The sequence below is a fragment of the Pan paniscus genome, chromosome 9 (assembly GCF_029289425.2).
Source record: "Pan paniscus chromosome 9, NHGRI_mPanPan1-v2.0_pri, whole genome shotgun sequence".
NCBI classification, from domain to species: domain Eukaryota; kingdom Metazoa; phylum Chordata; class Mammalia; order Primates; family Hominidae; genus Pan; species Pan paniscus.
In genome coordinates, this window is record NC_073258.2 from 47934728 (window position 1) to 47949796 (window position 15069).

Here is a 15069-nt window from a genome sequence, read left to right on the forward strand (position 1 = left end):
CAGAAACCAAACATAGTCACCTTAGACTCTGGCATACTGAGACCAGGGCTTGATCCTGGCCCCCTTGCCTCCCTGGCAATTTATCATTTAATAAAAATATTGTTAAAAAATATTCATGCATCTAAAATATGTGTATTGTTTCAGAATGTAGCATCAAATTACATCCCAGCTACCCGGGAGGCTGAGGCAGGAGACTCGCTTGAACCCAGGAGGCGGAGGTTGCAGTGAGCTGAGATTGCGCCACTGCACTCCAGCCTGGGCGACAAGAGTGAAACTCCGTCTTAAAATAAAAATTTAAAAAAATTGGTTTCCCTGGGCACAGGACATTGCACCGGATTGGGGAGCATTTCCCCTACTCTGTTAGGACATTATGTAGCAAAGACTGAGGGTTCTTGTGTTATTTATAATAAAAGGCCAAAAATAGTTACATTTGAGTTGGTTCATATAGTGAACTATTGTGTAGCTGTTAAAAGGCATTTGAAGACTTTTTCATGACAGAAGGAAAAAGGCATATTCCAAAACTGTATGTACAGTATGTTCATAATTTTATAAAGTATCTATGTGCATAGGAACTTTGCAGAAAGACACCAAAATCTCCAGAAGTTGGAATTCTGGCTGATTTTTATTTTATCATTTTTTTTTATTTTCCACAATGAACATTATTATCATGAGAATAAAAGAAATCCCATATTATAAAAGTTGTTGGGTCTTCCCTGCTGGAAATGAAGAAGGAATCACAGCTGCTCTGGTGAGGGAGATGTTAGGTCCAGTGCTCTCTGACACTTGACTGCTTAGGCCAGCAGAGGTGGAAGGCCCAAATGGGAGTCAGATCCTGTAATCCTGCCAACCATCAGGAGGAGACAGATTTAGATCTGGTAGAGGACAAGGCAGTCTGTTCCTCCCTCACCGCCTCCCACTCACTTTTCCTTTCTCTTGCACCTTCTTTGTGCTGTAGTGACAAGCACTCTGCTCTTAAGGGCAGAAGACCTGGGTCCACATCTTGACCCTCACACCCCCTAGATAGGTGGCTGGATGAATTTTTCAGTCCTACCAAACCTTACCCCGTTTACCTATAAGACACAGAGCAGAAGCCTCAAATTGATCATTAGCAGCTCAGTCGTACCTAAGGGACTTTGCAATTTTTTTTTAACACACCCACATCTTCTTAACAGCAATTCTTTTCCCTCTTTCTAGAATGTCATGTGGTTAATTCCTTCTTGTCATTTGGGTCTCAGAGTGGCACCTCCTCAAAGAGTTCCTCACTCCCCTCAGTCCCTCTCCATACATTTTTTATTTTTGCTGAGTACTGATCCCTAACTAAGATTATCTTATATATTTGCTAGCTTGCTTCTTGTCTCCTGGAAATTAAATTCTTTGGGAGCAGGAATCTTGCCTGCCTTGAGCACCACTGTATCTCCATTACCTAAAACACTGTCTGTCACCAATTAAATGAGTCAAGTACTGTGCAATACATTTTCACCATGTTTTCTTATTTAATCTTCCCAAGAACCCCGTGTGGTTTATGTATGAGAGAAAGGTTAAGAACAGAGAGGTGAAGTACAATGAGTAAGTGGCAGAGCCAGAATTAGCGCTAATTCTGGAACACTTTCCACTTTGCTACCCCTCCCTCCCATGCAGCCAGCATGAAGCCTGTTTTGGAGAGAGGGCTGGGACAGTTCAAGGGCAGGGAACATGAAGAGCCAAATTTCTGAGTCTGGAAAGTTCAAAATAGGAAAAAGACAGAATTGGGTTATGGTCATGGGAAATAGGGGGAGCAAAGGCTGGAAAGAGCTGGAGAAGCTTGCTTGGAGTTTAGGATCTTGAGACCATTTTATAAGTATCTGAGTGACACATCCTCCCTTTCATTTATTCCATAAGTAGACATTGAACACTTCCTGTGGGTTTTAAGTGGTTCAGAACTTCCCTGGAAGGGGTAGCCCCTGTCCTTAAGTAAACACCTACTGTGTGCTCCATGTGGCTCAGGACACATCTAGGCTGGGAGATCGTTGTCCTTGTCCTGCCGGTGCCCGGGGTACTGCCTCGAGCCAACTGGGTGTCTGCTTAGTAGGGGTTACCTGCCCTGAGCAGAGACAGATGGGAGATTTCAGTCATCATTAAGGTTTATTGACCAGCAAGGCTGGAATTTCCCAGAGAGAGGAAGTAATCTCTCTGCTGACTGAGAGCAGACATCCTGCTGGGAGTAGTTACATAAATTCTGTTGCTCAAATTAATTAGGATTGTGATTCATTTGTTTAATGAGGAAGAATCTGATGATGGCAAGAGTCAAGCCAGCCTGGCCTTTCAGAGCCCAGCCAATCCCAGGTGACACTGTGGCAGGTGGGAGGATCCGGTGGCTGGAGCAGGGCTCTGCCATGGGCAGAAGAACCTAGCCAATCAGTAAAAGGAACAAACTGAGGCAGGCAAAGACAGCCAATCAGAATTCAGTGCTAGTTTAGAAGGGGATCCGAGGCTTTGGAGTCTCCTGAAGCTCATGTCTGTGTGGTCTCTCAGGTTGCCAAGCATGGAAGGATCTCTCAGCTTCATCCAGAGTCTTACACCCTCCTCTTTTTCCAAGCTGTGGAGAAAAATTTCTGACCTGAGATCACCTCAGCAGCACTCCCAGGACCCATCCAGCCATTTCCCCCATCCCCAAAATTTGCAGGAGGAAGGGTTATTTCAATAAAGCAAAAACCTGTTGCCTGAAGCATATAAAAAGATTCTTCTCTTTCTCCTACCTCTACTTACAAAGTGACCCCTCCCTTCTACTCAGAATGCCCCTACTGCCTATTCAAGGTAAGCCCCAAATCCCACCAGCATCACCTTCATTCTACCTGTGAGGCCCCTGCTGGCCTGGGTCTCAGCTTCCTTAAGACCTGGGTCTCAGCTGCGGTAATACCAGTGAGAGACAGGATGGTTGCTGGATGAGGGTAGCCACAGTGGGGAGGGAGAGATGCAGAAACTCCACACAACTCCGGGGGTCATGATTCATATTATAGTGTATGTGATCATGCCCTTTGGGACAGAACAGAAAAGGTGCTTCCTGAAGGTGTGTTTCCTGGTGGCCCTGAAGAAAAGGGGCCAGAGTCAGCAAATGTTTGGAAAGGCAGAAGGATTTGGTGATGGACTACATGTTGGGGAAGAAGAAAGGAGAATAATGCAAATTTTGGGACTTATGAATTCACACCAACATCTACAGAAACCCCCAGGGAGCCTTGTTTTCTTTCAAGGCTCACCCACCTCTTACTGTGACAGACCAGACTGGTGTGACCTGGATAAATCATGAGTTGGGCACAACAGGACCTGTGATGAAGCAGGAGTATTGTCAAGGGTGGGTGCTGGGCTGCCCCAAGGGCTTCGTCTTCTCTGCATACCAGGCCGAGAAGCTTCACCTGGAGCCTGGTCAGTTGTGCCTCAGTTAGAGAATGTGTAGCCACAAAGGGCCACTGGTCTGGGAACCAAAAGTACAAAATGGAGTGAGCTAGGACAGATCTTGTCAGCTCTCTGGGCCTTACTTGCCTCGTCCTTGAAAGGTGCCTATTGTCTGCCCTGAGGAGAATAGAGCTTCTGCTCTTGCTCCCTATAGACTGTCGCCCGTCAGCTGCTAGAGAGATCTTTTGTAAATTTAAGTCAGACCTTGTTATTTCCTATATTTTAAATCCCTCTAAAGCCTTTTCAACACATTCAGAATTTCTAAAAAAAACAAAAAAGAGAAACTAATCCTTGGCAAAGGAGGCCCATGTGATCTAGCCCCTGCCTGCCTTTCAGTCACCCTCCTCTGCAGCTCCCGTCCCTCACCCCACTCTGCCCATGCCAGCGCTCCTTCTGATCCTTGAATCCAAGCCCATTCAAATCATAAGGCCTTTGCACTGACTGGTCTCTGTCCCTGGGGCATCTTTCCCCAGCTCTTTACATGGGTGGAAACTCAATTCTGCTTAAATGTCACCTTCTTGGACAGACTTTCCCCAACTAATCTAAAGTAGCCCAGGCTCCATCCATTACCCTGTCTAATTTTTCATTGTAACATTTTTTACTACCCTTCTTTTATTGGTTTGTTGTCTACCTTCCTCACCTGGAATTTAAGGTCCACGAGCCTGAGGGCTTTCCCCATGGCATCAGTCAGGGTCCAGCCAGGAGAACAGGAACTGCACTACATATTTCAGAGATGTCATTTAATAAAAGAAGTTACTTTCAATAAAACATATTAGAGGGAGAGGAAAAATCTAAACACGAACACTGAAGTAAGACAGAGGTAATAACCACAAGAAGTAGTGTGTGTTGTCAGAATCTATGTACTGGGGCCGGGCACAGTGGCTCACACCTGTAATCCCAGCACTTTAGGAGGCTGAGGCGGGAGGATTGCTTGAGGTCAGGAGTTCAAGACCAGCCTAACCAACATGGTAAAAACCCATCTCTACTAAAAATACAAAAATTAGCCGAGCGTGGTGGTGGGTGCCTGTAATCCCAGCTACTCGGGAGGCTGAGGCAGGAGACTCACTTTAACCCAGAGGCAGAGGTTGCAGTGAGCCAAGATTGTGCCACTGCACTCCAGCCTGGGCAACAGAGACTCCATCTCAAAAACAAACAAACAAGCAAAAAAGAATCTATGTGCTGTGAGGAAGAACCCACAGAGGTAGGAGCCAGTCCTCCAAGGGGGCACCACCCAGCTGCCACTCACCTCTAAGGTGGCATAGGGAGGCTGGTTCTGGGAGCGTTGAAAGGAGCTAGAAACTAGAGCCAGCTTCTGCCACGAGGAAGAAGGGCCATTGCTGGGGCAACCCTGGCAAGCATAGAGGAAGCATAAAGGAAAGATCAGTTTCCTGCTTCCTCTGCCTGCCTTCCAGTGTCCAACTAGTATCACTGCCAATGAAAACCGGAAGTCCCATGTCAAAGGTTATACCAGCCCCAGCATCACAAAGAGAGCATTAAAAGGTGGGATTTGAGCCAGGCGCGGTGGCTCACACATGTAATCCCAGCACTTTGGGAGGCCAAGGCAGGCAGATCACTTGAGATCAGGAGTTCAAGACCAGCCTGGCCAACATGATGAAATTTCATGGGCTCGTGGACCTTAAATTCCAGGTAGGGAAGATAGACAACAAACCAATAAAAAGAGAGTAGTAAAAATCTACTAAAAACACAAAAATTAGTCGGGCGTGGTGGTGGACACCCGCAATCTCAGCTACTTGGGAGGCTGAGGCAGGAGAATCACTTGAATCCAGGATGTGGAGGTTGCAGTGAGCTGAGACTGTGCCACTGCTCTCCAGCCTGGGCAACAGAGTGAGACTCCATCTCAAAAAAAAAAAAAAAAGGTGGGATTTGGAGCAGAGATACAACAGCAGAATGACTAGTACACCTGTCTTGTACAGTTCCTTAGTCCCATGCTGGAAGAGTGCTTGGCCTCTAGTAGACAATCAAATATTTGTTGGATGGATGGATGAAAAATGAATCATGCACCATATACAGTGTTAGTAGCTAGGGGTGCAGATATGAGACACACACTCTAACCTCAAGTGGCTCACACTCTAGTAAGAGAAACAGGCATTGTTTATGGTTCAGGATAAGTGTAACAAGAGAAGCACCTGCAATGTACTTTGGAAGCACAGAAGAGAGACTCGTCATGGCCAAGGACAAAGAGGAATTAGTGAGACAAACAGGGAAGCTGATGGTCAGAGGTGTGAGGTTGCAGAGCACGTTAGGGCTGGGAACAGTTCATACAAAGTCAGAGCTTGGAGAGAGTATGACTCAAGTAGTTCATGACAGCTGGAGCATCCATAGGACATCAGGGAGAACTGAGCCTGGAAAGCTCAAGTCCAGCTCATGAAGGCTTCTTATGTCATGCTCAAGGTCAAGGAGCACCGGCCAGGGTTTCACCTCAAGGCAAAGGAGTACTGGCCAGGATTTATGAGCAGGACAGCACATGATCAGAGAGTAACATGATCAGATCTGAGGAGTATGAGTTTGCAGGGAGAAGAATGAAGACTGGAGCCCAGTTAGAAAGTTTTTAGAATAGGCCGGGCCCAGTGGCTCAAGCCTGTAATCCCAGCACTTTGAGAGGCCAAGGCGGGCGGATCACGAGGTTAGGAGATCAAGACCATCCTGACTAACACAGTGAAACCCCGTCTCTACTAAAAATACAAAAAAATTAGCTGGGCATGGTGGTGGGTGCCTGTAGTCCCAGCTACTCAGGAGGCTGAGACAGGAGAATGGCGTGAACCCGGGAGGCGGAGCTCGCAGTGAGCTGAGATCGCACCACTGCACTCCAGCCTGGGTGACAAAGCGAGATTCTGTCTCAAAAAAAAAAAAAAAAGAAAGAAAGAAAGTTGTTAGAATAGTCCTGGATAAAAAGGATGCTGCCTTAGTCCATTCCTGCTGCTATAACAATGCTATAAACAATGCTATAAACAAATGCTGCTATAAACAAAATACTTCAGACCAGATAATTTGTAAATTATAGAAATGTATTTCTCACAGTTCTGGAGGTCAAGGTGCCGGTAGATTTGGTGTCTGGTGAAGGCTTGCTCTCTCCTTCCAAGATGACACCTTGTTCCTATACCCTCCAGAGGGGATGCACGCTATGTCTTCACATGGCAGAAGGATGAGAAGGGCCAGGCAGCTCTCTGAAGCCTCTTTTTTTGAGACGGAGTTTTGCTCGTGTTGCCGAGGCTGGAGTGCAATGTCACAATCTAGGCTCACTGCAACCTCCGCGTCCTAGGTTCAAGTGATTCTCCTGCCTCAACCTCCTGAGTAGCTAGGATTACAGGTGCCTGCCACCATGCCCAGCTAATTTTTGTATTTTGAGTAGAGACGGGGTTTCACCATGTTGGCCAGCTGGTCTTGAACTCTTGACCTCATGTGATCCGCCCACCTCAGCCTCCCAAAGTGCTGAGATTACAGGCGTGAGCCACCACGCCCAGCCTCTGAAGCCTCTTTTACAAGAGCATTAATCCCATTCCCAAGGGAAGAACCCTCATGACTTAATCAGTTCCCAAAAGGCCCCACCTGTTAATACCACCACAATGGGGATTAAGTTTCAACATGAATTTGGAGGGACACAAACATTCAAGCTTTAACAGATAGGTATTCATCTAACTGTATACTTTCATGGATGTAGTTTGCTATTTGTAATTTATACCTCAATAAAGTCGGATTAAAACAAGAAATAAATGATGGGAATCTGAGCAAAGGCTGTGAAGGTTGAGGACCAAAGGAGGGGAAGAAAGAACTACCGAGGAGCTGGGATCACTCAGCCTGTAAACTGTCACGGGATAACCCAGGCTCCGGTGCCTGAGAGTCAGCCAGGTCGTTGCATCGTCCCCTCACGAACGTGTAAGACTTCAGAGTTGGAAACAGCCTTCAGAGAATACATCAGTGTCCCAAAAGGAAACAGAACTCTGCTCAAATAGTTCAACTGAAGAGACCTTACTGAGGAGGTACTATTTACAGAAGGCTAGATTAAAGAAACCAAGAAGAATATTGAGAAACCCAGAGACTGCAAACTGCTGTGTATTAGTGTGTTGCCGCATTGCTATAAATACCTGAGACTCGGTTATTTATAAAGAAAAGAGGCCCTGGGTGTGGTGGCTCATGCCTGTAATCCCAGCACTTTGAGAGGCGGAGGCAGGCAGATCACTTGAGGTCAGGAGTTCGAGACCAGCCTGGCCAACATGGTGAAACCCTCTCTCTACTAAAAATACAAAAATTAGCCAGGCATGGTGGGGAGTGCCTGTAATCCCAGCTCCTCAGGAGGCTGAGGTGGGAGAATCACTTGAACCCGGGAAGTGGAGGTTGCAGCGAGCCGAGATCATGCCACTGCACTCCAGCCTGGGCCACAGAGCGAGACTGTGTCTCAAAAAAAAAGAAAAGAGGTTTCATTGGCTCACAGTTCCACAGGCTGTACAGGAAGCATGGCAGCATCTGCTTTTGGGGAGACCTCAGGGAACTTATAATCATGGCAGAAGGCAAAGCCAGAGCAGGCATTCACATGGCCAGAGCAGGAGGAAGAGAGAGAGGGTGGAGGTGCTACACACTTTTAAACAACCAGATCTCATGAGAACCCTATCATGAGAACAGCACTAGGGGAATGGTGCTTAAGCATTAAAACTGCCCTCATGATCCAATTACCTCCCACCAGGCCCCACCTCCAACAATGGGGATTACAATTCCACATGAGATTTGGGCAGGGACACAGATCCAAACCATATCATGCTGGAAACCACCCATGGGCCTAAAGAAGGTTACTGGAGCCCATTGAGGCCTGGAGCAGTGGGAAGGACCACTGGGCAGAAGCTATAGCCAGGCAGAACGGCACTGGCCCAACCCTGCATCAAAGCAGAGAGGTAGCAGAGAAGAAATACTCTCCCACTTTCCAGCCTCCTGCCTGTGTCTCCCAGTGGCCAAATCATACTGGAGCCAATAGACACAGGAACCCATTGATTCATTCCACAGGGATCAGCCTTCTGAGGCACAGAGCAATTCTAAGAAGGAGAGACAATGAATTGAAGAGGACAAGTGGAGAACAACCGCATCATGTACTGCAATTTCCACCCTGTTGTTTTTCCCCAGAAGAAGCCTCAGAGAGTGGAGGCAATCTGCCAAAGGCCATGTAGCAAGTTAGGACAGGGCCCTTAGCTCCTCTTCCTTGGGGCCCAGGCTCCTTGCACACTGGGCCTGCACCGAAGGCAGCCAGGTGGGATGCCCCATTGTCTTGGAGCTGCAGCTGCAGGTCCCAATTAGCCAGAGGAAGGCAGCTGAGCAAGGGCAGCAGTGGGCAGGGCCAGGAAAGATGAACATCCAAGGGCTGGCCACCCACCCTCAACGTCAGGAAGGTAATAGACACTTGCTTCCTTGTCTCATGATTTGCTACCTGCCCCCCTGGTCCCCATTTCCTCTCTTGAGTCCTCCCTAGACCTGGGGACAGGAACCCAGACCTAGGATGGGCAGGAACAAAGGGAGGAGACTCTGCTTCCCTGGTAGCCAGCGCTGCTCATCGATTCCCTAGAGCTGCTCACTGATCCAGCACAAGATGGTTTAATTGAAGTCACTACAATAAATGGTGCAGAAAAGCAACACCCTTTGTCTGCCAGGAGCCTCAGAGAAATGGGAGAGGGAGCTGGGAAAACCAGCAGCAGCAACTGCCATTACACGATGATGCAAAGGGGGTGAGACTGAGGTGTCACAGAGTCCTGGGTTCGAAGCCTGACTGGTCACTTACAAGTTATGTGACCTTAGTCAAGTCCCTTTATCTTCCCCAGCTTCTAGGCCCTAGTCTAGGAAAATGGGAATATTGTAACCTGTCCTCCCAGGCCCTGCATGACCCTGGGCCCTGCCTGCATCTCCAGCTCCATCTCCCACCACCTCTCACCTCCTGTCACTCTGTGGTTACCCACGTGGGTTGCTGTTCCCTGCCAGTCCTCATATTTCACTCACATGGATCTCTCCCCTGAAATGCCCTTCCCATTCCTTCCTTGAGTAATTCCTACTCACCTTTCAAGATTCAGATCCAGAGTCACCTCCTCCAGCAAGACTCTCTATGCCCAGCCTTCCTTCCCCTGAGTGCCTCTAGCACACCCTGACTGTTGACATCCATTTGGCATTTGACACTCCCTCTCGTGCACAGCAGTCTTTCTCTCTCCCTATGGCTTATCTTCTCATGGAGATAAACATGGGAGCTATATCTTCTCTTTCTCATCTTCACATGCCTAATATATGCCTAACATCACAGTCGTGTTGGGGTTGGGGGTACTGAGGTGCAGAGATTCAGAGTCCAGAGGTGGGCACAGCCAGGATGCAGCCGGCACTGGTAGATGATAACTCCCATGTAGCCACGAAGCTCCCTTCCCAGATAGTTAGGATGGTACGTCCACCATATGTTCTTGTCTTCAGCATGGAACACAGCCTCCTCTGTGCCCAGGACCAGCTGGCTCTCTGCTCAGCTCCATAAACTACTATCTGATTCAGTATCAGAGGACAGAGGATCCAAGTTGTGAAATCATAAAATGTCAGCATCAAACCTTCTAATGTAGCAAAAGTGAAGTCTCAGTACCTCCAGTCTACGTCATAAGAAGCTTTATCATTTCCACTTGTGTCTCTTGGGATGCTCTCTCTCAGAATCCAGGTGCCCTTCCATGAGAAGCCCAAGCCATGTGGAGAAGCCACGTCTAGGGACTCCAGTTAACACTCTCAGCTCAGTCCCCAGCTGACAGTCAGCATCAACTGCCAGCCACCTCTGTCTAAAAGTGGGCTATCTTGGGCATCCAGCCCAGTCAAGCCTTCAGATGAGTCCAGTCCCAGCCACTATCTCACACAACCACACGAGAGACATCAAGAACTCCCAGTGGAGTCCAGTCAGCCCATGGAACTGTAAGAGGTAATAAATTATTGTTTTACAGTACTAAACAAATATTTTAAAGAAATGTAATAGCAATGTCATCTTACTTATGAGAAGCAGAAGCTCAGAAATGCAATGTAACTTATCCAAGGTCATAAAATAAGTTAGAGGCAGAGTACAGTGCAGCTAACTGTTGTCACCCATCGTCAGCATCAGAGATGATAAAGGGAAGTGAGCTATCTGGGGTGGGAGTGGAGGGAGAGAGAAGGAAGCTAAATTGTGTAGGAAACATCCCAAGTTAATTCTGTTTAAGAAGAAACTATTTCAAATGTATATGTATTTTTTTAATTTTAAAAAAGTATCTTATGACTTTTCAGAGTTTACAGAGTTAATGGTTCTATATTTCAGCCTTGAGTTCATTTTGTTTTTTCTTCCCCCTTGAGATAATTAGCCATAAGCGTACCTGAGTACATTTTTCATGTCAAGAAGACAATGGCTTCAAAGGAAGGGAAAGGGCAGCCCCACAGGAGGCCCAGAAAAGAAGGCCAGGTGAAAAAAGCAAAGCCTCCCAGGGAAACATTCACATTTCCTGAATGATCTGTCATCAAAAATGCATGTGCATGCAGAGGGGCAACCAACAGAGTCAGGGCAAACGCAGCCAGGCTGGCCCCTGCTCCCAACTGTGCCCGGAGGACTTTGAAACACACCCATACCCAGGACAAAAGCAACCCTCCTTCCTGAAATCACTGCCATCTATCTGGCAAAACCACAAGTCCAAAGGAAAATCTTGGATTTGGCTTTTTTTTCAGGCTCCTAAATTTAAGCAACATTAATTTTTTAAAGGCCTGTCCTGCTCTCTACACTGCAATGGAAGATTCAGGGGAGCAGCATTTCATGGTAAGATTAGAACCAGGCCATTCTGTTCTTAATCCTTACCTTGGAGTTGATGTGAAAAGGTGTTGGCTTCACACTTGGATAGTCCTGGGACTGGGCCCAGTATTCCCTTGTTGTTTGTTCTGGAGCATTGCTGTGAGAAGCCATCATTTTTTGCTTATGTCCCTGGGGCTTTATTTACTTCACCTTGTGTTTAATCTTCCCAGTAACCCTATGAGGGAAGTATATTACCTCATTTCAAGGGTAAGGAGATTAGTCTCAAAAAGAAACACACACTCCAAATAACAGATGGGATTCAAACCTTGGCCTGCTCAATTCCAGAGATCTGCTCTAATATGGTTTTGCTGTGTCCCTACCCAAATCTCATCTTGAATTCCCACTTGTTGTGGGAGTGACACAGTGGGAGGTAACTGAATCATGGGGACAGGTCTTTCCCAGGCTATTCTGATGATAGTGAATAAGTATCATGAGATCTGATGGTTTCCCTGCACAAGCTCTTCTTCTCTTGTCTGCTGCCATGTGAGATGTGACTTTCACCTTTCACCACAATTGTGAGGCTTCCCCAGCCACGTGGAACTGTAAGTCCATTAAACCTCTTTCTTTTGTAAATTGCTCAGTCTCGCGTATGTCTTTATCAGCAGTGTGAAAATGGACTAACAAATACTCTTCCCTGTACACCGCTTCTATCAGTTACATACTGCCATAATAATTCTGTGAAATAAATAATCACAAAACCTAGGTGGTATAGAATAGTAAGGCTTTATTGATCACAGGTCTGGGATGGTTGGCTAGGTGGTTGTGCTGATCATGGCTGGGCTCACTAACATGCTTAGGGCTTGGTTGCCATCGACTGATCTAGGCTGGCCTCAACTGGGACAGCTGGGATGACTCAGCTCTGCTCCAAGTGTCTCTAATCCTAGCCCAGGCATGTTCTCATGGCAATGGCACAGGTACAAGAGAGAAGGCAAACATGATTAGTTGCACAAGTATTTCTCAAGCTTTTGCTTACATCACATTTGCTGTTGTTATCCTGTTGGCCAGAGCAAGTTATATTGCTGAGCCCAGAATCAGAAAAGGACATTGCAGATGAATGGCAAAAGGTGTGCGTACAGGGAAGGGTAGGGATTTGGAACCAGTTTTGCAATCTACCACATGATCTTGGGTAAGTTACAGTCCCCTCTCAGAGCCTCTGCTCCTGCATTTTTTAATAGGATGGTATCTACTTCGTAGGGCAGCTGAGATCATTAAATAAGACAAGCTGTGTGAAACACTAGCAAATTGAGAACTACCCTTCCTACTGATGTATTTCAAGTGTACAAGCCTGGGGGTGTTTGTACACATTAACAGAGATACATGAAAACCTCCATGTCTATTTCCAGAGTCCACAGAATTCTACCCAAGTCTCAGAGGTGAGATGGTCCAATCACTGAGATGATAAACAAGAATTGTAGAAAGAGAATAAATCAAGGAAGAAAACAATAAGTAAATGATGTAATTAAAGTTACTGTTGAATAACCTATCAAGGAGAGAATGAGTCAGTGGCAAGTTGAAGCGATGAATCAGGCACAATGTCATGTTTCTAGAATTCTTGTCTATTTCAAGAAAGCCTGATGTCCCAGTTAAAAGAGCACCTTGAGCCTGTAGCAACAACATCTGGAAGGAAACACTCTTGTAATTTTAATTCCTCCTGGGTGCCACCACTAACGACAGGAGCAGCACCCAGGTAGCACAGTTAGGCACTCCGTAAAATCTCTCGTGGGAGGAGCTGAAAACTACAGCATTACCTCAAATGTATTCAAGGGGATTTTATTTTTTATTTTTATTTTTGCTGGATTTAAAACATTGTTTTTATGGGTAAAATGTAACTGAAAATATGACCATCATAACATACTTAAACCAAAAAACAAGTATTCAAACCACAGGTCTTATGTCAATTCACATCTGTCTTTTTTATTATTTTTTATCTTTTTACAGACAGGATCTCGCTGCGTTGCTCAGACTGGTCTCGAACTCCTGGGCTTAAGGGATTCTCCTGCCTCAATCACAGCCTCCCAAGTAGCTGAGATTACAAGTGCTCACCACCGTGCCAGCGAGTTCAGTTTTTGAGGTAAAAACAAGTGCACTCAAAAAGAAAAACACTGACAAATGTGTTAGAGTGGAGCATATTCCAAATAAGAATCACAAGCCTCGAAGAGGGGCTTCTGGAGAGTTCAGAGACTTACAGGCTAAAGATGACAGACCTCGAAGTGAGCCAGACCCACTGTGTACAGAGGCTGGATTTGGTCAGGCAGTTTCTTGGGACTCAAAAGAAGTAGAATCAAACCAGAAACAAAAGAACAAAATTTCCAGAAATGCTGGGGTCTTGGGTATGCAGACTGATCAGGATTGAGTGCTGTTGCCCACTTCTGGGTCTTCTTTTTCTCCCCCAGCTTTATCGAGATGTAATTGACAAAAATTATATATATTTAAGGCGTGCAATGTGATTTTTGATATGTGTATATATTGCAAAATGTTCACCACACTCAAGCTGATTATCTAACATATCCATCACCTCACATAGTTCCTTTTTTTTTTTTTTTTTTTTTTTTCCTTCAAGACAGGGTCTCACTGTGTCATCCAGGCTGGAATGCAACGACGTGATCTCAGCTCACTGCAACCTCCGCCTCCTGGGCTAAAGGAATCCTCTTGCCTCAGCCTCCCGAGTAGCTGGGACTACAGGGACATACCACCACATCTGGCTAATTTTTTGTATTTTCAGTAGAGGCAGGGTTTTGCTGTATTGCCCAGGCTGGTCTCAAACACCTGGGTTCAAGTGATCTGCCCACCTGGGCCTCCCAAAGTCTATTTTTTTTTTTTTTTTTTTTTTTTTTTTTTGGTGAGAACAATTAAGATCTACTCTCAGCAAATTTCAAATACACAATACACTATTGCTAATTGTAGTTACCATTAGATCTCCAGAACTTATTCTGCATATCTGGAACTTTGTACCCTTAGACCAACCTGTTCCCATATCCCCCATCCTCCAGCCCCTGGCAACCACCATTCTACTCTCTGCTCCTAAGCATCTGACTTTTTTTATATTCCACATATTAGTGAGATGTGTGCAGTATGTGTTCAAGGAGATTTTATATTATTTTTGCAAAGGAATTTCCTGTGCAATATGCTATTTGATTGCCAAAACAAGACTGTGAATTCAGTGCAGGACAATGTGAATCACTCTACTCTATAGATGAGAACTGAGGCTCATACAGTCCTCTCGTTAGCAGCAAGACAAAGGTCAAAAGGCAAGCCTCTTAGGCTCTGTTATCTGAACTAACAGAGAACTGTATTCCAACTATTGGTAACTTCGTTCAGATAATTTCACCCTCTGTAAGAAATAACACTGAACACTTATTGAGCACTTACCTTATAAGCATAGTAGCTCATGTAATCCTCGCCACAAACTGAGAAGTCAATCTATGTGGGTTCCTTCCATTTCACAGATAAGGGGAAATTGGAGCTCAGAGATTTAAGCCACCTGCCAGAGGTCACATGGCCCATAAAAGGTGAACCAGGATTCACACTCAGGTCTGCGTGACCCCACACACCAAGCTCAACACTGCCGTTATGGATAAATTTGCCCCCTACCCACACACACATATATGTTTTGCCCAGTTACTCAGAAAACACATTTTCTCACCTGTATTTTGCACTTCACTTTGCCTGCCCAGCCACTGCCTTTAACTGACACAACTCAAGGCATAGGGGCAAGCGATATTAGCTCAGGAAACCTGAGCTGTGACCCTGAGCTGCTGACAGAATGTCTGATATTTATAGCAACTTAGAGTCAAGCACCAGGAAAAGTGTGTTCT

The 15069-nt window shown here is 45.9% G+C and overlaps 1 long non-coding RNA gene across 1 annotated transcript in view; it reads right to left on the reverse strand.

The window, feature by feature from the left end:
* Positions 1-705: 705 nt before the first annotated feature.
* LOC117974908 (uncharacterized) overlaps positions 706-15069 on the reverse strand; it is a 29709-nt gene continuing 15345 nt past the window's right edge. Inside the window, exons 3-4 of the long non-coding RNA XR_004665081.3 lie at positions 1963-2575; positions 706-840 (exon numbers count right to left, since the gene is read on the reverse strand). This is a non-coding gene — a long non-coding RNA (uncharacterized LOC117974908). The remainder of the gene's footprint in view (positions 841-1962; positions 2576-15069) is intronic.